The sequence below is a fragment of the Coregonus clupeaformis genome, unplaced genomic scaffold (genome assembly GCF_020615455.1).
Source record: "Coregonus clupeaformis isolate EN_2021a unplaced genomic scaffold, ASM2061545v1 scaf4403, whole genome shotgun sequence".
NCBI lineage: Eukaryota > Metazoa > Chordata > Actinopteri > Salmoniformes > Salmonidae > Coregonus > Coregonus clupeaformis.
Window position 1 is genome coordinate 3,148 of NW_025537857.1, and position 22,941 is coordinate 26,088.

At 44.5% G+C, this 22,941-nt stretch overlaps 1 long non-coding RNA gene and 1 pseudogene across 1 annotated transcript; both read left to right on the forward strand.

Moving 5' to 3' along the window:
* Nucleotides 1-8,830: 8,830 nt before the first annotated feature.
* On the forward strand, nucleotides 8,831-22,418 carry LOC123490692 (annotated as a pseudogene).
* On the forward strand, nucleotides 17,031-17,992 carry LOC123490693. The gene is made up of 3 exons (XR_006661011.1): nucleotides 17,031-17,051; nucleotides 17,459-17,548; nucleotides 17,960-17,992. It is a non-coding gene; the product is annotated as an uncharacterized LOC123490693 (long non-coding RNA).
* Nucleotides 22,419-22,941: the final 523 nt, after the last annotated feature.

A 22,941-nucleotide genomic window follows, 5' to 3' on the forward strand; every position in this document is an offset into this window, starting at 1 on the left:
CAAGACCTTTAATAAAATCCTTGTTTTGGTTGAACCTGGTCTCCTTGCACTACGTGAGCAATCCCGCTGAAAGCTGTGTAGCCTCTCGTGACATCACAATGTGTATTTCTAGGTTTGGCCGGGTGTGATTCCCAATCAGTTGTCTCTGATTGGGGATCATACTTAAGTAGCCTGGTTGCCTACCTTAGTTGTGGGATCTTGTTCCGTGTTTAGCCTTGTATGTGTATAGCCTGAGGACTTCACGTTACGTTGTTTCTTGTTTTGTTTATGTTTATTGAGTTTAATAAACATGTTCGCATACCACGCTGTACCTTGGTCTGACCCGTCTCTCAACGATCGTGACAGAAGATCCCACCACAAAAGGATCAAGCAGCGTGCCCAGAAGGAGCAAACGCCTGGTACTCAACGGGAGGCTACGTTGGTAGATGTTCTCCTCGGTTGGGGAAAAATCACAGAGGAGGAGGCCGTCCGTTACGGTAAGGCAATGAAGGAGGAAGCCCGGGTAGGAGAGGATCAATGGCGACATCAACGATGCCGGCCGAAGAGGAAGCCCAAGAAGCAGCCCCAAGAAAATGTTGAGGAGGGGCTCACGGGGTGAACGACGAGGCAGCAGGAGGCCGGGAAAGGGCTGACTAGAGAGGAGGAGGACCTCTAAAGGAGGAGGACGCTATTTTAGAGGTCTTCCAAGACCTGCGGATCGAGAGAGAAGAGCCCCGACCACTGCACCCGGTGGGGTTCCAGTTGGAGTCCCTACGACCATAGGAACAGGAATGGGAACAGTTTTACACTGAGGAGTCGGAGGATGACGACGACGATGGGTTTCTGTTCCCTACCTCATGGGGGCTCCCGGAGGAGTCCTCACTGGAGGAGGTTGGGCGCGGAGAGAGAAGGACTGGAACAGTCGTACATATCCAACGCCAGTTCCCAGTCCGGCTCGGCCCGTGCCTGCTTCTCGCACCAAGGCAGTGGTGCGTGTTCCCAGTCCGGCACGGCCCGTTCCAGGACAGAAACACGCACCTAAAATGGAGTCAGCAGGTACAGTCGGTCCGTCCGGAGCTTGGGAGGAACGTATCCAACGGCAAGCGAGCAGGATCCAGGCGCTCGGCAGCGCAATGGTGCGCGTGGTGAGTACATTGGAGCGATGGGAGAGAGGTGGCGTTTCTACACCTCCTCCAACCACACAACTCACCCGACCTCCAGCGACGGACCCCTGCAGGTAGCACTTTAGCGTGTCGGTGCCCAGTCTGGGGCCGGCAACCATCCCAACTACCGGGTTGGAAACCACCTCTGCGTCGGTGCCCAGGGTGGGCACGACGTACAGCCCCGTTTTGGAGCAGGAGCTCCTAAACATGTCGGTGTCCAGTCTGGGGCCGGCAACCAGTCCTATTACAGGGCTGGAATTTTCCTCTGCGTCGGTGCCCAGGGTGGGCACGACGTACAGCCCCGTTTTGGAGCAGGAGCTCCTAAACATGTCGGTGTCCAGTCTGGGGCCGGCAACCAGTCCTATTACAGGGCTGGAATTTTCCTCTGCATCGGTGCCCAGGGTGGGCACGGCGTTTATTCCTGCTCCAGAGATGGGGATGGATACGGGTCCGGAAGTTTGTTCCACTCCGGAGCCAGAGCAATCCGCTCCACCGGTGCCTGATCCAGCGCCGGTCGGTTGCTCCGCTCCGGAGACAGAGCAGTCCGCTCCACCGGTGTCAAGTACAGCTCCGGTCAGCGGATCCATTCCGGAGCCAGAGTAATCCGCTCCACCGGTGCCTGATCCAGCTCCGGTCAGCTGCTCCATTCCGGAGCCAGAGCAGTCCAGTTCGGTACGGCCCGTACCTGCTCCCCGCACCAAGCCAGTGGTGTGTGTTCCGAGTCCGGCTCGGCCCGTTCCTGCTCCTCGCACCAGACCAGTGGTGCGTGTCCCCAGTCCGGCCCGGCCCGTTCCACCGGTGCCTGGTCCAGCACCGGCCAGCGGCTCCACTTCAGACCCAGAGGTCAGCCCCTCTCCAGGTTCGGGGTCTCCCACACCAGGGTCCAGACAGGGCTTGGTGCATCGTGGGAGGAAGGAGAGGGGAAGCATCGCGCCAAGGTCCAGACCAGACCAGGGGTGCAACGGGGAGGCAGAGAGGAAGAGGTCGTCACGCCCGGAGCCAGATCCGCCTCCGAGGCTGAAAGCCCACCCGGACCCTCCCCTAATGAGTCAGGTTGGTGCGGCCGGAGTACGCACCTTTGGGGGGGAGGGGGGGGGGGTACTGTCACGCCCTGGCCTTGAGAGGCCTGTTGTCTTTAGTTGGTTTGATCAGGGCGCGAGGATCTATGTTAGAATTTCTATGTTTAGGATCTAGATGTGTATTTCTAGGTTTGGCCGGGTGTGATTCCCAATCAGAGGCAGCTGTCGCTTGTTGTCTCTGATTGGGGATCATACTTAAGTAGCCTGTTTGCCTACCTTAGTTGTGGGATCTTGTTCCATGTTTAGGCTTGTATGTGTATAGCCTGAGGACTTCACGTTACGTTGTTTCTTGTTTTGTTTATGTTTATTGAGTTTAATAAACATGTTCGCATACCACGCTGCACCTTGGTCTGACCCGTCTCTCAACGATCGTGACAAACTCTGTGTTATTGTTTTTATCGCACTGCTTTGCTTTATCTTGGCCAGGTCGCAGTTGAAAATGAGAACTTGTTCTCAACTGGCTTACCTGGTTAAATAAAGGTGAAACAAACAAAACAAAAAAAATAGAAAGTTGGACATAAAGTTAATCAGGGGCCTCCTCCACTCTGACAGGGGCCTCTACTCTAGCTCACATAGCTCAGCAGTGGTCTTAAAGCAATGAAGCCAAAACCCAGGATAGAGGGGCTGAGTGGAGGAGGGTATTTTGTCCGAGACACTGTAGAAGGACAGAGTACCCGCCTAGTGATCCAGATACACTCCTACTCTATGGGACTGAGGGTGTGCCACTTCAGTTTTCACATTATTATGTCTATAACAGCCACCACTCTTCTGGGAAGGTTTTCCACTAGATGTTGGAACATTGATGCGGGGACTTGCTTCCATTCGGCAACAAGAGCATTAGTGAGGTCGGGCACTGATGTTGGGCGATTAGGCCTGGCTCGCAGACGGCGTTCCAATACATCACAAAGGTGTTCGATGGGGTTGAGGTCTGGGTACTGTGCAGGCCAGTCAAGTTATTCCACACCGATCACGACAAACCATTTCTGTATGGACCTCACTTTGTGCACGGGGGCATTGTCATGCTGAAACAGGAAAGGGCCTTCCCCAAACTGTTGCCACAAAGTTGAAAGCACAGAATTGTCTAGAATGTCATTTTATGCTGTAGCGTTTAGATTTCCCTTCACTGGAACTAAGGGGCCTACCCAGAACCATGAAAAACAGCCCCAGACCATTATTCCTCCTCCACCAAACTTTACAGTTGGCACTATGCATTGGGGCAGGTAGCGTTTTCCTGGCATCCGCCAAACTACAGATTTGTCAGTCGGACTGCCAGATGGTGAAGCGTGATTAATCACTTCACAGAAGGCATTTCACTGCTCCAGAGTCCAATGGCGGCGAGCTTTACACCAATCCAGCCGACGCTTGGCATTGCGCATGGTGATCTTAGGCTTGTGTGCGGCTGCTCGGCCATGGAAACCCATTTCATGAAGCTCCCAACGAACAGTTATTGTGCTGATGTTGCTTCCAGAGGCAGTTTGGAACTGGGTAGTGAGTGTTGCAACCGAGGACAGACAATTTTTATTTTTACGCGCTACACGCTTCAGCCCTTGGCTGTCCCGTTCTGTGAGCTTTTGTGGCCTATCACTTTGCGGCTGAGCCGTTGTTGCTCCTAGACATTTCCACTTCACAATTACAGCACTTACAGTTGACCGGGGTAGCTCTAGCAGGGCAGAAATTTGACGAACTGACTTGTTGGAAAGGTGGCATCCTATGACGGTGCCACGTTGAAAGTCACTGAGCTCTTCCGTAAGGCCATTCTATTGTCAATGTTTGTCTATGGAGATTACATGGCTGTCTGAGTCAACTGTCAGTTGGAGCGCAGGTGCACACTGCCTTCATATCATAGGCTTGCAGTAGCTTAAGCTTAATAATAGCCACACCAAACCTTAACAAAAGTTTGCTCGATTTTATACACGGCTTGGTTGGGTACCCAAGATTCACTGAAACACACATTCACACACAGTGACAGAGAGTTATGATGATAGACCATAATACGGGATGGGAAGGTTACCTGGGAGAAAAGGGATTATTCTCGGGATGGAACATTTGTAAAATACCGGGAAAATATTCAACCCCAGTCTGTAGCTTATTCTTTAGATGTTTGGGGCTGCTGGTGAACCATGATGTGCAGGCATAATCAAAGTGACACTGGACTAGCGCACTTGCCAGAGTCTTTAGAGTGTCTATAGGTTTCCATCCAATTGGCGACAGATTTTCATGCAAATATTCAAAATGTGCATAAAAACCATATGCACATTTCTAATTTAATTTAGCCAATGAAAAATGTCTCAACAGAATTAAACAAAACAGGTTTTGCATATTTAAAGAACTGGTTTAGATGAAATAAATAGGCTTACAATAATAACAATGATATGCAATAATAATAATGATCAAACAAATTATTATAAATACATCTAAGTTCCAAAATTGCATCTTACCTGAATAGGGAGTTGCACAGTAGCCTGCACTCTTCTCATTTTAGTCCACTACAATATAAAAACTTATATTAAAGGCTTTTCACTATAGGCATACTCTTTTTCCTCTAACTTTTGTTTTACTTAAATGAAAAAGGCCTCCATCTTTGCAATCAACAGTAGCCTGGGCCAAGGCTCTTCTGTTGGGTCTCTCTCTCCTCAGTAGCAGGTGCGTGTAAGGCGTGAGAGAATGTTGATGAAGCGCGAATTTGGGGTATAGGCTATGATAGACAGCCTCTCCTGGACAATTTGGCCTGCTACAATTTTATTTATCGGCTTATGTCAAATGCCGGCAATTACCAGCTAAGGGAAACCCTGGTGCATTTTCCCATCAGAGTTGTGTTTACATCAAATTGACTTGTTGCAGATAAAAGTATGTACGTAAATACGTAGTGCACATAAAAATACAATTTGAGGTTAAATTCCCATGTAACGATTAAAAAACACTAGTTAAATGGGTTTCCAACGCATTTTCAACTGTAGGCATACTGATGGTTTAGTCACTAAAAATGATTATTTTTATTTGTCAAATGGCAGCCAGGGATCGATCATCATGTCACCGGAATAAGACCATCGATATTTATTGAAAGGAGCATCAACCTCATCACTGTGCACTTTCACCACGTTCATCATAATTTATTTCATCTGTAGCCTAATAAACTGTGGTGATTTTTGTTTAAATCAGACATGTAGGCTACTTTTCTCGCATAAAAAGGTTGGATGGAAACCTGGTTAATGTGAAGCCATTTTGAGGATGCTGGAATTATATTTTGGATGAACGTGCGCATGCCTACATGATACTTTTGAAGTAGCCTAATCAGATTAAAACATTGTGACTGGTTGTGTTTATGACACATATGAAAGGTAATACATATAAAAAGTGTAATGATAAATATTTAGGCTATATTGAACCGTTAGGTTCTAGGAGCGCAAGGAATAGCCGCTCTATTGGAGAGGAGGCAGTGTGTGTGTTAAGCTTCCTGAATAACTGGTCCTGCCGGATGCATATGTGGCAATATTACTATAGGACGACTTGATAATGATAATCTGCAACAGACAGCGTATCAGAAGTAAAAATACAGACAGACTGGCCTGCTACTTTGCCTTTCTAGACCTTATAAACTGTCGAGAGTAGAATCACAGGGCTTTTGCGCAGTTATTCAAATGACATTTTCACTGCAGCCTAGAGTAGGCTAGAATGTTGTACTTACTTGAAGAAAATTATGAAATTATTCATTGCATTGTGGTGTTGTAGGCTAGTCTAGGTAGGATAATTATATTGTCCCTAAAGAAGATCAACAGGGGAGATGTTTTAGCTGTGTGTCTCATGTCTTCACTGTTCTTTAATATTCAATAATGCACCTGGCGTCTTGGCTGCCTATCAGCTATTCCTATTTGTTATAGTCGATTCATAAAAATGTATGCCGCTTTGAATGTTTTTTATACGTGGTATGATTGTTAGTTAGCCTATTGCAGATCTGGACAAACGAGCCACCTACCACTATTGTCACTATGAATGGTGGATAGAGGGTAGGATACGCACTAAAAAACGCACTACCCTCCCCTGTGCCCAATAAAAAAAACACGCAATCCTCCCCAAATCAATAAGAAAAGTTTGACAACCCTCCCCTATTTTGGACCACCCTCCCCCCAGTAAATTCTGCACCATTCTCTCTTCAAGATCCCCACCAGTTTCTCTCTCAGGTTGAACTGCTCCAGCACAGCCGCAAGCTTCCCAGTGACAGGAGCCTACCAGAGGAGCTAAATTACTTTTATGCTGGCTTCGAGGCAAGCAACACTGAAGCATGTTCCGGATGACTGTGTGATCACGCTCTCCCTAGCCGAGGTGAGTAAGACCTTTAAACAAGTCAACATTCAGAAGGCCGCAGGGCCAGACATATTGCCAAGACCTCTACTCCGATCATGCGCTAGCCAACTGGCAAGTGTCTTCACTGACATTTTCAACCTGTCCCTGACTGAGTCTGTAAAACCAACATGTTTAAAGCAGACCACCATAGTCCCTGTGCCCAAGAACACTAAAGTTACTTGCCTAAATGACTACCGACCCATAGCACTGAAAGGCTGGTCATGGCTCACATCAACACCATTATCCCAGAAACCCTAGACCCACTCCAATTTGCATACCGCCCCAACAGATCCACAGATGATGCAATCTCTATTGCACTCCACACTGCCCTTTCCCACCTGGACAAAATGAACACCTATGTGAGAATGCTATTCATTGACTACACCTCAGCATTCAACACCATAGTGCCCTCAAAGCTCATCACTAAGCTAAGGACCCTGGAATTAAACACCTCCCTCTGCAACTGGATCCTGGACTTCCTGATGGGCCGCCCCCAGGTGGTAAGGGTAGGTAACAACATATCTGCCACGCTGATCCTCAACACGGGGGCCCCTCAGAGGTGAGTGTTCAGTCCCCTCCTGTACTCCCTGTTCACCCATGACTGCATGGCCAGGCACGACTCCAACACCATCATTAAGTTTGCCAATGACACAACAGTGGTAGGCCTGATCACCGACAACGATGAGACAGCCTATAGGGAGGAGGTCAGAGACCTGGCCGTGTGGAGCCAGGATAACAACCTCTCCCTCAACGTGATCAAGACAAAGGAGATGATTGTGGACTACAGGAAAAAGAAGAGGACTGAGCATGCCCCCATTCTCATCGACGGGGCTGTAGTGGAGCAGGTTGAGAGCTTCAAGTTCCTTGGTGTCGACATCACCAACAAACTAACATAGTCCAAACACACCAAGACAGTCGTGAAGAGGGCACAACAAAGCTTTTTCCCCCTCAGGAGACTGAAAAGATTTGGCATGGGTCCTCAGATCCTCAAAAAGGTCTACAGCTGCACCATCGAGAGCATCCTGACTGGTTGCATCACTGCCTGGTATTTCAACTGCTCGGCATCCGACCGCAAGGCACTACAGAGGGTAGTGTACATCACTGGGGCCAAGCTTCCTGCTGGTTGAGAGAATGCCAAGAGTGTGCAAAGCTGTCATCAAGTCAAAGGGTGGCTATTTGAAGAATCTCAAATATAAAATATATTTTGATTTGTTTAACACTTTTTTGGTTACTACATGATTCCATATGTGTTATTTCATATAGTTTTGATGTCTTCACTATTATTCTACAATGTAGAAAATAGTAAAAATTATGAAAAACCCTTTTGTCTGGTACTGTAACCTGTGCCCCCGCACATTGACTCTGTACCGGTAGCCCCTGTATATAGCCTCACTACTGTAATTTTACTGTTGCTCTTTTTTTTCTTTTTTTACTTAACACTTATTTTTCTTAAAACTGCATTGTTGGTTAAGGGCTTGTAAGTAAGCCTTTCACTGTAAGGTCTACACCTGTTGTATTCGGCGCATGTGACAAATACAATTTTATTTGAGTTTGCCACAATTGTGTGGTGGCTTTTGATAAGCTTGTGTTTCAACAGAGAGGAAGAGGAAGAGAGGCCCAGCTCGGAGGAAAATCTATCTTCCTCCAGCAGGTGGCGTTTTTTCGTTGTTTCAAGCAATTAGTTTTTGTAAGGAGGCCAACAAGAGCGTCGAATTGGTCAACACACAAATGAATGGCTTATTTGCTACGTGAGGTTCATTTGCTCGAATAGAAGTTTCGTAATGCTTACGTTGTTATGAGTGTACTGACATAAGTAGGGCACGTGACATCACGGCAACTGAGAAAAAAACACTTTATATCGGAGTTGTCTCGAGATGGCTATTGACGTCAATAACCCTCATAGAATATTCAAATATTATTACAATAATGAGATGTATTAACCAATCCAAAGAGAGGATAGGCGGGAGCTAGACAGCCCACCGTGCCGCTTTGTGGACAACGACTCCCATTGTTAGGGCGTAGAGACTCTGTGCAAGGCTGTGACGTTTACAGTGGCACTCGTGTTGCATTGTGGGTATTCATGCATTTAAAGATTACAACGTTACATTTGATTGTTTAAATCAAGGAAATAGTATTTGAGTAGGAATATTTGTTGAATATGTGTCTAAATTGTTTATACATGATAAACAATAATATAATTTTAAAAACAACAAACGTTGATTCCTTCAATTGCATTCTGGGAAATATGTTAATTCCAGCCCTGTCGTTTGTAGCGCGTAGAGATGTCAAGTGAAATAGCATGCCAGCTAATTTAATTGGGATTTAGCTAGCTTAATATATTTGTTGCCACATCATATTTTATGTATAACATAAGGAGACACATCTGTTAACTTGGATGACAGTCTTGGTAAGTAGCGTTAGCAAGCTTCAGATGCTCCTGGTCAAGACTACATGGCAAGTTAGCTAAATTAGAACATACTTTTGACGGATGCTGAAGTTGAGGGATGTTGTGTTTGCATGTCAAGGTTAGTTCAGGTGTTGTTTGCTAGTTACTAACTACGTTAGCTACCAGCAAATGTTATGTTGCTGCTCGCGCATGGGGTTGGATTCCAGCATGCTCCCCCTGCTTCCTGCCAATGTTGTCAGCTAGCTACTGTAACTTCCTGTATTTTCAATGGCTATTGTGCTAAAATAAATTGGTCCCTGGTTTTGTAATCATTCATTTTACATTGTTTTAAAAAGGTGTCTCATCCATTATGTCCTCGGATGACCATCTTGCACAGAGGGAGAAACTCGAACGCCAAATTCTGGCGCTCGAGCGCACCCTTGGTCCCGAAAGCAACTCAATTGAACTATCTTCAGACAGTTGTTCATCTGGTGGGTATCTGAAGTATATTAAAGCAGTAGCGGTGCGGGGGTAAAATCACTGGTAGGCTGAGACAATAAGAAGACAGTGGCAGAAAACCAGATAGCAACCTATGTCCAGTAAAGTCCACAAAGCATATTGCATGTACAGTAAGTGGTCTGACATTTTCGGACCACTAAACAACTATTGATTTATAACCAGTTAACTTTACCTTACTGCAAATCGCAAAGAAAACAGGAGCTTCCTCCACTATTCCAGCACCATTTCAACTTCAACATTTCAACGTCATCAAATCACCTCTGCTTAGTCTAATACAGTGACAACTAAAAGATACCAAAAACTATTTAGTCCAATCAACGTAAGCTAAATATGATGAGGGTGTCCATGGTTCTGATTTCTGTGCGTGACATCCTCTTCTCTTTCAAGTTAACGAAACTGTCAATCACTCTGTCACACAGTACATGCTTTTATTTTTTGTTGGCCTAGGCTACCTGGCTAAAATGCTTGCTTGCTATCCTAACTTCCATTCATGGGCAACGTTAGCTAGTTAACAGCCTTCTACATCTAGCTACATATTGAACTGCCATCCTCTTAAGGCCAGGGGCACAACAATGTATGAATTAATGGTTGGTTCAGAATCGCCTTTATAATCATTGGCCAGTGACATACATTCAGCCTCTTGTGAATTTAAGGAATATTACGAAACTCAGAAAATTATAGTATGTTTTTTTTAATGTAATTTTTTGGGTAAATGTTTTGGGGAAGCCTGGCTTCCGTTGGCATCCATGAATACACGCCACTTTATTAGTCTTTTTGCCAGCGTGATGGCCCGTGGACTCTGGGTGGTATCCTTGGGATTAGATGGGGGGTGTTGCTTCTGCATCATTGTTGCAGTGGGTTTGCAGAGAGAGACCCTGACCCCAAGTTTTGCAGAAGTTATCTATCTAGATTTCGCCTATGGATAGTATTAAATGCATAGAAATAACGAACCATTGACTTGAATGGGAACTTCCATTCTATTAATTATATTTCTATGCATTTAATCCTATCGATAGGTGAAATCCAGATGGATAACTTTAGAAAAATGGGCCCATGTCTAATCTTGCCTAATGACTCACCCCAAATTTAATTCCGCTGCTCTATCGATCGCTACACGTCAGTTGCAGGAGCAATGTAGATGGGTAGCCAGGCAAGGTCTAATCATAGAATGCAATTTAGTCTCCACAACTCCTTGGCTGTGTTTGCTTGGCTAACGGCTTTCTAAATGTAATTCGTTTTTTTAAAACTGTTGGCAGATGATGGATCAGACGACAATGCATCTCAACCAGAAGATTTGGTAAGACTCATTGACATTTATGTTTACATTTACATTTTAGTCATTTAGCAGACGCTCTTATCCAGAGCGACTTACAGTTAATGAGTGCATACATTATTTTTTTATACCCCCCGTGGGAAACGAACCCACAACCCTGGCGTTGCAAACGCCATGCTCTACCAACTGAGCTACATCCCTGCCGGCCATTCCCTCCCCTACTCTGGACGACGCTGGGCCAATTGTGCGCCGCCCCATGGGTCTCCCGGTCGCGGCCGGCTACGACAGAGCCTGGATTCGAACCAGGATCTCTAGTGGCACAGCCTTAGACCACGGCGCCACTCGGGAGGTCATCACCAATAGTACCGTGTTACCATGATTTTTCTCAGGTGAATTGAGAAATAATGTTAACCTGCTCTTCTAGGGTCCTCCGGGAACCTGGAGGCAGAGCGGAGCGAATACAGAGAGAGATTGAAGAGTTGGAGCGCACTCTTGGCCCAGGTGCATCTAATGCTGAGATTCTGTCAGGTAGCCCTTGCCTTGTGTTCTTTAAACATGTTATGCATTGTTTCATGGATACGTTTTCCTGATAGTATACATTTCTACCATGTGTGACTTCTTTTATAATGTGTTGAAACAGATGAGATTGCCAAGGAAGTGAAACAGAATCGGTTCGTATTGATGATCATTTTCACTATTCTAACACTCCAGTTTTCAGTTTGTCACATGATGTAAATAATGCAGTATATAAAGTGTCTGTAAAATGCCTGCCCTCTCCTTTCTCCCACATCTGGTAGAGAGCAAAGAGGACAGTGCTGAGGAGCTGGACCTACCCCAGAACGCAGATACATGTCTGCAAATGAACCTTGTTTATCAGGAAGTGTTGAAAGAGAAATTAGAGGAGCTGGAGCGACTATTATCAGACAATCAACAGCAACAAGTAAGAGGCCAACAACTAAAAGCATACTGCTTTTCTTAAAGGTGCAGTATGGAATCTGTGAATCTGTTAAAAAGAAGCTGTGCAATGTCCATGCGATGTAATAATGTCTGTCTTTCCCTACAGAAAGAGATTATGACTCAGCTGTCTGGCACAGGAACTCCCCAGGCTACCACATCTGGACAACCCACACTGAAGCTTTTCTTGGGGAGCTTTCTGAAGCCCTATTTCAGAGATAAAGTCACATGTCTGGTAGGTATGAGTCTGCAGATTCAGTACAATATGAGCAGGGTCAGTGGGTTATAGCTTTGGTCGAAGAGTATATCTCCATGTTTTAACATTACCTCTCCGATTCCCACAGGGCCCACCTGCTAATCCAGAAGCCAGGGAGAAGATGAGTAAAAGGATCAGACCTACTGACAACGTCAAGATGAAAAGATGTGAGTCTAAAAATAATAATCGTTAGGGACCTTAGTGCTTCTTGCATCCTTGTTATGTGACATCACCACTATGGGAATGTGACGTGGTGTCTTGATTACTTTTAAATTGGGGATTTTGTATTTTCAGGGGGAAGGGTGGCAGAAGACTCTGCTGATAAATGCTGTCATCAAAGACAGCAGGAAAGCATGTGATACAGCCCAAGCTGTCCAAGTAAGTAAAGAGTAAAGGGTTATTGTTTTCCCCTGAAGAGTATCTTTGCAGAGTATTTTATATAAAAAAATGTATTCATCATGTACAGTGCCTATAGAAAGTCTACACCCCCTTGAGCCTATGGAAGAAGAATCTATAACACAACATTTCAACTGCAACGTTTGAACCTTTTTCACATTTTGTTGCGTTTTGAAGTGGGATTGAAATAGATGTAATTGTGATTTTTTGTCATTGATATACACAAAATACTCCATAGTGTCAGTGAAAAAAAAATGCATATTTTGTTTTACAAATCAATATAAATTAAATAACTAAAATATAGTTGTTGTATAAGTATTCACCCACTTTGTTTAGGCAAGACTAAATTAGTTCAGAAGTAAAATTTGGCTTAACAAATCACATAAGTTATATGGACTCACTCTGTGTGAAATAATAGGGGTTGACATGATTTTTGAATGACTACCCCTTCCTCTTTCCCCCATAAATACAACATCTGTAAGGTCCCAAAGTCAAGTATTGAATTTCAATCACTGATTAAACTACAAAGACCAGGGAGATTTTCAAAGCCTCATAAAGAAGGGCAGTGATTGGTAGATGGGTTACAATAACTAATCAGACATTGAATATATATTTTAGCATGGTGAAGTTAATAGTTATGCTGTGGATTATGTATTAAACCACCCAGACACATCAAAGATTCAGTCGTCCTTCTGAACTGAGCTGCAGGACAGGAAGGAACCTGCTTAGGGATGTTACCATGAGGCCATTGGTGATTTTAAAAAGGCTACAGAGTTCAATTACATTTGAGTAATTTAACAGACGCTCTTATCCAGAGCGACTTACAGTTAGTGAGTGCATACATTTTACATACTGGCCCCCCGTGGGAAACGAACCCACAACCCTTGCGTTGCAAGCGCCATGCTCTACCAACTGAGCTACAGGGGCTGTGATTGGAGAATTGAGGATGGATCAACAACATTGTAGTGACTCCACAATAATGACCTAAATGACAAGAAGAAAAATATACAGAATAAAAAATATTCCTAAACATGAATATGTATGCAACAAGGCACTAAAGTAATACTGAAAAAAAAAAAACGTCATAGAAGCACACTTTTTGGCCTAAATGCAAAGCCTTATGTTTGGGGCATGGTGGTGGCTGCATCATGGTGTGGGTATGCTTGACATCAGCAAAGACTGGGGAGTTATTCAGGATGAGAAGAAACAGGATGGAGCTAAGCACAGGCAAAATCCTAAAGGAAAACCTGCTTCAGTCTGCTTTACCCCAGACACTGGGAGAGGAATTCACCTTTCAGCAGGACGATAAACTACAACACAAATCCAAATCTACACTGGAGTTGCTTACCAAGAAGACAGTGAATGTTCCTGAGTGGCCTAGTTACAGTTTTTACATAAATCTGCTTGAAAATCTATGGCAAGACTTGAAAATGTCTGTCTTGTCATGATCCCCAGCACTTGACAGAGCTTGAAGAATTTTGAAAATAATCATTTATAACCTTATGTATGTGCTTTGCACACCTGCCAGAGGTGTTACTAACATGTATTGACTCAGGTGAATACCTATCTATTCACGCTATAGTAGTGTTTTAGTTTTCATGAATCTTTAAAAAATGGTAGAATTTTTTTCTTCCACTTTGACGTTACAGAGTATTTTATGTAGATCGTTGAGGAAAAATTATAATTAAGTCTATTTCAAACCCACTTTGTAAAGTAACACATTTGAAAAAAGTTCAAGAGGTGTAGACTTTCTATAGATGGTTTTGAAATGGTAATGTGTTATTCGGGCTCCTGTGCTTTTCAAAATGTAGCAAAACTTCAGATTTTTACACAGGGTGTACGAAATGTAGGTTAACATTTTAATGAGGATTGGTGTCTGCCCATCTGTTGGAGGCTTTAACAACTGAAAATGTTCTACTCTGTCTGAAAATAGTAGTGCAGACCGACTATCATAGCTGTTTTGTTTTATTCTTGTTGAATAGATTATTATTATTAACCCAATGGCCTTCATGAATAACAAGTTTTTTTGTCTCATAGGGTAGAATACCCTTACACAGAAAATGGTCAAAGCTGAAAACGTGGAAAAGCAAATCCTGCGGAAACAAATCACTGAAATTGAAAAGGACATTGAGGCCATCAGGTGAGTCCCATCATAACTCTTTAATGGGTAATAATGACCTAGCCTATTAATTCCAAGATGAGTCAGGTTATCTTGTCAGACAGGTCTGTTTTGTGTTTGTTCTCACTTTACATGAAGAGATTAGATGGATTTGAATTGTTTAATCAATATGTATTGTAATGTTTATTCCTGAGTCAAACCATTGCTGTTTAACTGTTGCCGGATCTGCTTTACCTTGCAGTGCATTAAAAGGAGGATGAGCTGCTGGCTGACCGCTATGATGACCATGACTGGCAAAAAGATTTCCAATATTGATGTGGGTTGAGTAACTTCTGTCATCTCCCCCATTCATATGTTTGTTTTCCTATTGTTAAAAAGGCTTAAGTGTTGATGCTGAAATCTTATTCCTATCCAGTTTGAAGGCATCCGTGAAGCTGAGGACATAAAAGCTTTTGGCAGAACTACCTGCATCCCTCCATTAACAAAGCCAGTTGGAAGGAAGACGAAATTGAGATGCTCAAGAAAGTCGCTGTAAAATATGGACACCACAACTGGGATCAGATTGCTGATAAACTTGGGGTAAGAGCAGACAGATAGGATTGGCCAATCATGACTCATGGTCATTACCCCTTCCTATCAGTGGGATCCAGAGGTGCTAGTTCCAGTCCTGATTTGCACAGTTTTATTGATTGGGCTTTGTTTAGAGACAAGTGCCTGATACTGAACTGTTAAGTTTCTCGGTAGTAGGTAGATCAAGTGTAATTCCCTGAACGTCTAACACAACCCATTTCTTTGAATGTGTAAACCATTCAGTATTATCCATTCCCCCTGTCTGTACACACAGACCAACAGGACAGCCTTCATGTGTCTCCAGACGTACCAGCGCTACATCTGCACCGACTTCAGGAGGAGGAAGTGGGGCGGCGTGGAGGGACGAGATCCTCAGAGAGCTGGTTGAGAAGATGCGTATCGGGAACTACATTCCTTACACCCAGAGTAAGTCCCCACCACCCAGTGTACACCCTGGGTTTTATGCATTAAATATGTTAGTGTTCGTGCACATCGATGACGGTTGTTCTTATTGTTGGCCCCAGCTTATGTCCCCTTCATTGTAAGGCTCCAGTGGGCGTAAAGCTCTCGGGATACTACTGTCCCCTGCTCTACTCTACTAATTATTTTCTCTAGACAAAGTGCTTGTTCAATACAAGATACTGTAGCTTGTTGCGGTAGTGCATTGTGTGTTGGGTTCTGGAAATTTCACTTGCTTTCTCCGTGATTTCGTTTTACTCCAGTCTCCTATTTCATGGAGGGCCGGGATTCATGCCAGCTGATGTATCGGTGGACTCAGGTTCTGGACCCCACCCTCAAAAAAGGCTATTGGTCTAAAGAAGAAGATGAGGTATGGTCAGGAGGGTTTGGGGCATTTTTGTTGTGAAATTGATGTGGTTACAAGGACATTTTGAGAAGTCCCGATATGTATAGTTATTTGATAATATAAGTTGGTTGTTGTTGCAGATGCTACTGAGAGCAGTGGCTAAATACGGGGTGGGGAACTGGTGGAAAATCCGCCAGGATGTGCCTGGCAGAAATGATGGCCAGTGTAGGGACAGGTGAGGACTAACATGGACTGATCGAGTAATGCCAATATATTGACCAAACTCTCACAACATTCACTGACCATTTCCCTGATTGCCACCCCATTTTAGTTAACTCAAACTTTAAAAAGTGTTAGAACATACTGTCACTGACAAACTTTGTTTTATTCTGTAGGTATGTGGACGTCCTGATTGGGAACGTGAAGAGGGCCCTTTGACCAGAAGGAAAAGGCACAGCTCAGACGATTGGTGGAGAAATATGGACGTAGGAACTGTTATAGAAAGCTGACTATTTCAAAACAATCCATCATCTTTCTTGATAATAATCGTCTTACAGGTTAATTTTGTCCCTTTTTATAGGTAAATGGTCTAAGATAGCTGCCGAGATCCCCAACAGAATTGACTGCCAGGTCCTTCAACAGTGGAGGCGAATGACAGGGTACAAGGTGAGTGTTGACTATGTAGCCTTTATGTCCCCCTTAACTCAATCTGTGACACTGGACACAGTTAAGTCTTGTTTTTGTAAACAGCCCAGACCTCAGAGGGACAAAAGGAAAAGAGCATTGCAGAGAAGGAGAAAGACAGCGGCTGTGAGGAGCATCAAGAGTAGGCTGATGAGGCTAGACGATGATGTGCACTCGAGCTCCAATGAGGAGGAGAACGTTGAGATGGAGTTTATGGACAGTGACGACGGAAGAAACAGCAGAAGTTCTTTGATCTGTCTGATCAGGAAAGTGACATTATCGAAGACTACACCCAACCAGACATAGAGCAATGGATCCCCATGCCAGAGAAGGAGTTTGAAGGGCTGGGGAAGGTGAGGGAGCATGATGGTTGAACGGCCCAGCAAGAATACAATGCAAGAGCAGGCAGCGACGGACAGCCAGGCCGCAGCACATGAGTTCACAGTGGTACGCTCCACCATCCTGGACCGCTTGGCAAAGCCTGCTGCCACTGTCATTGGACAAAACCCCCAATCCTAGCAAAGAAGGTACCGGCATTTATTTATTTATAAACAATCATGTGAGGTGTTGCATCATTATGTGTAACGTTAGAACTTATGCACATTTTCAACACCTGTCCCTATTGTCATTTTGTTCCCACTGTCTCTGCTGTGGCTCTGCAACAGCAACCATAAATATTGACTTCATCAGAGTATTACAAAACAGGATCATTAAGCTAGGCAGTTAACATGAATAAACATTGGAAACATGAATCAGCTGTTTGGAGTGTGGAGTCAATTACACCATGCTCATTTAAAGTGAGTGTCTCTGTTTATAAACTCTGAAATATGATTATTATTTTAGAATATGTAGGAAAGTTAGCAAGCTAAGCCATTGATCCTGCTTTGTGACGTAAAGTAGCATGTGACATTCTCTGTATGTGTTCCTTCTAAAGGATTATAACAGTGACCTGGCCATGCTCAAGGTGTGCTACGGAGAGGTGAGAAACATAATCGCTTGGAAGAAAACCAATGCCACAAAACACGTAAGTCGCCAGGTGACGCTCCCAAAAAAAGATCTATATTTTCATTGAGCCTCTCTTTGTGGTGAAGCAAGTGTTTTAATTGCTTTTTGTCCCAAACAAAGATGTTTCCAGTGGGAACATTTTTATTCATTTGTCCGTATAAATGTTAATAAAATATGTTGATTATTATTAGAATACATCAATACATCTGACCATTTCATACAAATACGTAGATTATAAACTGTTGAATCAAGGTTAGAAGGGAGTAAAAAAATATGTTGTCGTCATAGTTGTGTGCTCAACGCTTTAGTTGCATGGCCCACCTAGATCAATCTATGACACAGATGAAGCTTTGTTTATACAGAGGTCTTCTCCTTGTAAAGCCTGTGATGCATGTCTTCTGTTTTCTAGCCCATGTATTTGTCTCTGCAGAAAAACAGTGGGTCTATGAGCGGTGACCAGGGGGACGCCCCACAATTCCTCAAGGCAAAAGGACTCCTCTGCCAAAAGTGAAACCTGCACCACTCTCAACTATTCCCTTCAGTTGGCAGTCACTCCCTGGGTGGGCAATGTGCTTATACCGCCACCACTCTTTTCAAACAAGCGCCGTGAAGGTACTTTATGAGATGTCAAGGCAATAAGTCACAACTTCTCTCTCACTTGTAGAAAATGACTATTTGCATTTTGTTCGTTTCATACGAGTTGTTTCAGGACTGAACCAATGACTTGACTTGATCCTACGATCTCTTGTTTTTGTAGCGGACATGGTGCGAGAGAGAGCAGAGAGCATTGGACTCACCAATACCCCAGTGTTCTTGTTCTTTCTGCAGGTAGGGAATGAACCCACAAATACAACACTTTCTATGAATGAGCACAATTATGTCATTTCATATTATGCCAGTCAGGTTTTACTTAAGGATGCAAGCTCCTAGGCCAGCGTTTCCCAAACTAGGGGTCGCGATCGCCTGATTTGAAAATAGGGTCGCGAGAGAAACTCTAAAAATAAATAAATAAAATGGTGCTTGGTTCATAGAACCGGTGTACCTTAGTAACCTCCGGTAGCCACTTGATGTGGTTGTAATAAACGGGGGGGTTCTGTTTTCTTCCTAAAAATGTGCCTCTATCTTTTGAACCGTTTAAGCTACAAAATATTATGAGCCCATCACTGAAAGATAAGACTCTCAGGAACACATACACTGAGTGTACAAAACATTAAGGACACCTGCTCTATCCATGACATAGACTGACCAGGTGAATCCAGGTGAAAGCTATGATCCCTTATTGATGTCACCTGTTAAATCCACTTCAATGAGTGCAGATACAGGGGAGGAGACAGGTTAAAGAAGGATTTTTAAGTCTTGAGACAATTGAGACATGGATTGTGTATGTGTACCATTCCGAGGGAGAATGGGCAAGACAAAGTACTTAAGTGCCTTTGAACGGTATGGTAGTAGGTGCCAGGCGCACCGGTTTGTATCAAGAACTGCAACGCTGCTGGGTTTTTCACCTCAACAGTTTCCCGTGTGCATCAAGAATGGTCCACCGGCCAAAGGCCATCCAGCCAACCTGACACAACTGTGGGAAGCATTGTAGTCAACATGGGCCAGCATCCCTGTGGGAAGCTTTTGACACCTTGTAGAGTCCATGCCCGACGAGGCTGTTCAACTCAATATTAGTAAGGTGTCCTTAATGTTTTGTACACTCAGTGTATATTTACCCACAAGCGGCACATGACTCATTAGAACAGAGTGAACAGACCAGGCACTAAATCAGACTGATCAATGATGTTCTTTTCTACACAAAAGATCATTCAAAATTATTGCCTGATGATTTTCTGAACTTCCCAATATCTTTCTGATGCATTTCAGTCACTTCAAACCATACTTCCTTCAGATTGAAATACTGTTCTGTCAAAAGTAGTGTCAGACTGATTTGTAAAAGACTGTCATAGCCCAAATTTAAAAAGTAAACATTGGCCGCTGATTACATTATTATTATTTTATATAAAAATGGGGTCGCTGGCCAAAACAGTTTGGGGACCCCTGACGTAGGCCTATGCAGATATTATGGCCAGTAACATACAGGAAAGATTGAACACATTTTACAACAAATGTTCTTTATTGGCATATCAAGAGCACATGACTAGCTATTATGGTACACAATGAATGCATCATAACATCAGCCCAGAATATCTGAAAAAGGTTAACTGATTATAATACCATATTTTGAATCCATTGTCAGCTGATCCTGATAGTATGACCAATGTATTATGCATTGTTCATTTTCTAATGTTGTGATCTGAAACAGGTCCTCCGTGTAGATGCAGAAGGCTGTAAGCAGATAATTAAAATGCGTAACAAACAAGTGAGTATAATTTACCACACTATAAACAAAAGTTATCATACTTTACAACCTTTATACGGTTTTACATTTTTTTTTTTTTAATCAATTTGAACAGGGCTTATTGTGACAATTGTGATGTCAATTTATCTGTTTCAGGCTGTACTCATGGGACACAAATCTTGGGAAGCGAATCAGGGTAACATTATATTTGTATATGGCCTTGAATATGTCATACCCTGTGAAAGTGACGGCCACTTCTGCTTTACTTCTGTATCGTTTACTATGCTGAGGGGCAGTCACTTCCTGGTTACTTTCAGGTTATTTTTACCACCCAAAATCACTTATACATTAGCTAAGAGCCTCAGTACTCAGATCAGTGATGGTCAACTGCAAAGTATATTTTTTAATAAATCTATTAATCGATATTACATTTATAATGCGAGTTTAATGTAAATGCCCCTGTTTTTATTGACTTTTTCTAGCTTCATTGAAAAAACCAAAGCTACGCCATGGTCCCAGAACAGTGGCCAGTATGCTGAACCAGAAGGGAAAGGAGCAGCAGAACAGTCAGCAGCAGAACAGTCAACTTGTGATGATGATTCCTCAGACCTTTGTCATTGCACAGCCTGTAGTACAGTCCATCCCACATCCTGCGGTCCCCTCCACTCCAACTTCCAGACAACAACTCATGCCTTCCACACTTACCCAACTTGGACCCTCTACCCCCATCCTACCCATACCCTTCACACCTGGTCAACCCTGTACCCTCTACCCCCCCAGCCGACCTATACCCTCCACACCTGGTCAACCTGTACCCCCTCTACCCCCAGCCGACCCTATACCCTCCACACCTGGTCAACCTGTACCCTCTACCCCCAGCCGACCTAACCCTCCACACCTGGTCAACCCCTGTACCCTCTCCCCCAGCCGACCTATACCCTCCACACCTGGTCAACCTGTACCCTCTACCCCCATCCTAACCATACCCTCCACACCTGGTCAACCTGTACCCTCTATCCCCAGCCGACCTATACCCTCCACACCTGGTCAACCTGTACCCTCTACCCCCATCCTACCCATACCCTCCACACCTGGTCAACCTGTACCCTCTACCCCCATCCTACCCATACCCTCCACACCTGGTCAACCTGACCCTCTACCCCCAGCCGACCTATACCCTCCACACCTGGTCAACCTGTACCCTCTACCCCCAGCCGACCTATACTCCCTGCTCCCATCCAATCCTCAACTACAATAGACAGGGTGAATGAGGAGGCAAATGAAATCATTCAGGAAAAAACGCATTCGCAAACCTACTGAGAAAGCACAGGCCCTCAAGGAGCCAAGAATGCTGCAATTGCTAAAAAAAGTCAGTGGAAGAGAGTCGCCCAAACGCAAGAAAGCCCGTAGCGCGAAGTCCTCCCAAAGAGAGCATAGTTGTCCAACCTTCTAACGTGGTTCTGTCCCTCCACAAACTGCCTGGGTCCTGACGCCATTGGACTTGTGCCAATCAGTGGCATTGGCATCCAGATGACACCTCGGAATCTACCAGCAAATGCTTTTGCACCTGCTTGTCCATCTATTATTATCAACCAGCAAGTACCTCTAACACTAAATGCTGCTGCAGCACCAGGCCCCTCTCCCAATATGACCTATGTCTGCCCATGTCCCTCTACCCCTGAAGACCCATCTGCCCCTCATGGTATCTCCCTGCCTCATCCATAGGACAGGAACTGCCTCCCCATCTGTGTTAACCTCTCTCCCACCTCCGCACTACCTTCAGCAACACTGCTCCAAGACTGACCAACCCAGTGAACAGCGTGAGAATAACTAACCCAGTCATGCAGACTGTGGCAACCGCTGGTCCCTCAGCTCAATGCAGTTTCACCTGTTCTCTCTGTTCGCATGAACACTGTCATCTCGCTCCCATTAGACCACAGACTGGACCTCCGCAGGCTTTAGTCCTCAACGTCCCTCCAAGCTCCCCTTCCAGCCTCATTCCCACAGAGGGGAGCCCCTCCGAATCGTGCAGCAACCCCCTAAACGTGTCCCTCCACCCCGCAATCGGAGCTAATACAGTTTGATCCCAACCTGATGTTCTGGAGGACCCGGCACAAGTGAGAGAGTGGTTGAGCGGCCAGCGGAGTTGCGCTTCGGATTTGGATGTCACTCTGCCCTACCTACCCCCTTTGTCAGTAGCCTTAATACCCTGTCGGGCCTCCTGAAATGTAAAACGACTTTGGCAATTAGTGCAATGCTGAGTCCTGCCTCCAGAGGAGAAAGAGAACCAGGAAGAGCAGCAGCAGGTAGCTGCAGTAACGGAGATTTGTAGCAGAGCGCTTCAGCCATAACCCAGGCTATCTGCTCCTGAAGGCTCCGCTTCTTGTCCTGTTTCACCATGCCTGCTCTTCTGGCTACTATCAATCCAGTCAAACTCTCCAAGTCCCCCACACGCCGGACCACAGTGATGTGGAGGAGGAACCTTTCAGAAAACCGGTCCAGGAGCAGACAGATACTGGGTATTGGCGAACAGCCAACAACACTCCAGGTGAGTTCAGTCTCAAACCATGTGTTCGATACACTGCAATGCTGTCCTCTTCTTTCACTGAACCACTGAGCTTGTGTTATGATCTTTCTCAGGCCCCTCTGCTAAGCACTGACGGAACAGGACCTCCTGCCACCTTCTTCTCTGGAATCACCACAAGAAATAAAAAGCTCGCTACCTCAACACGGACACAGAGTAAATGGAATCGTTTTTGGAATGACGTGGTGGTCTTACGGGTTAACCAGGTTTTATGTTTGAAAGTTCTTGCTCCAATTTTGTTGTGATATCACTGTCATAGAAAGCGATGTTACTGGAATTGATAGAGGATAGCAGTGGATAGCTGTGATTCTAAGATGTCACTCAATACAGAATAGTTCAGAAGAATTTTAAGCTGTTGAAATTGAACTAAAGCAGCCTTTTCTTAGTCAAGATCACTTTCGAGTCAAAATGCAAGCTGAGATCTACCACTCAGATAAAAAAATAAATACATGACTTAAAAACGTAAGCCTATGCAACATTACCCAAT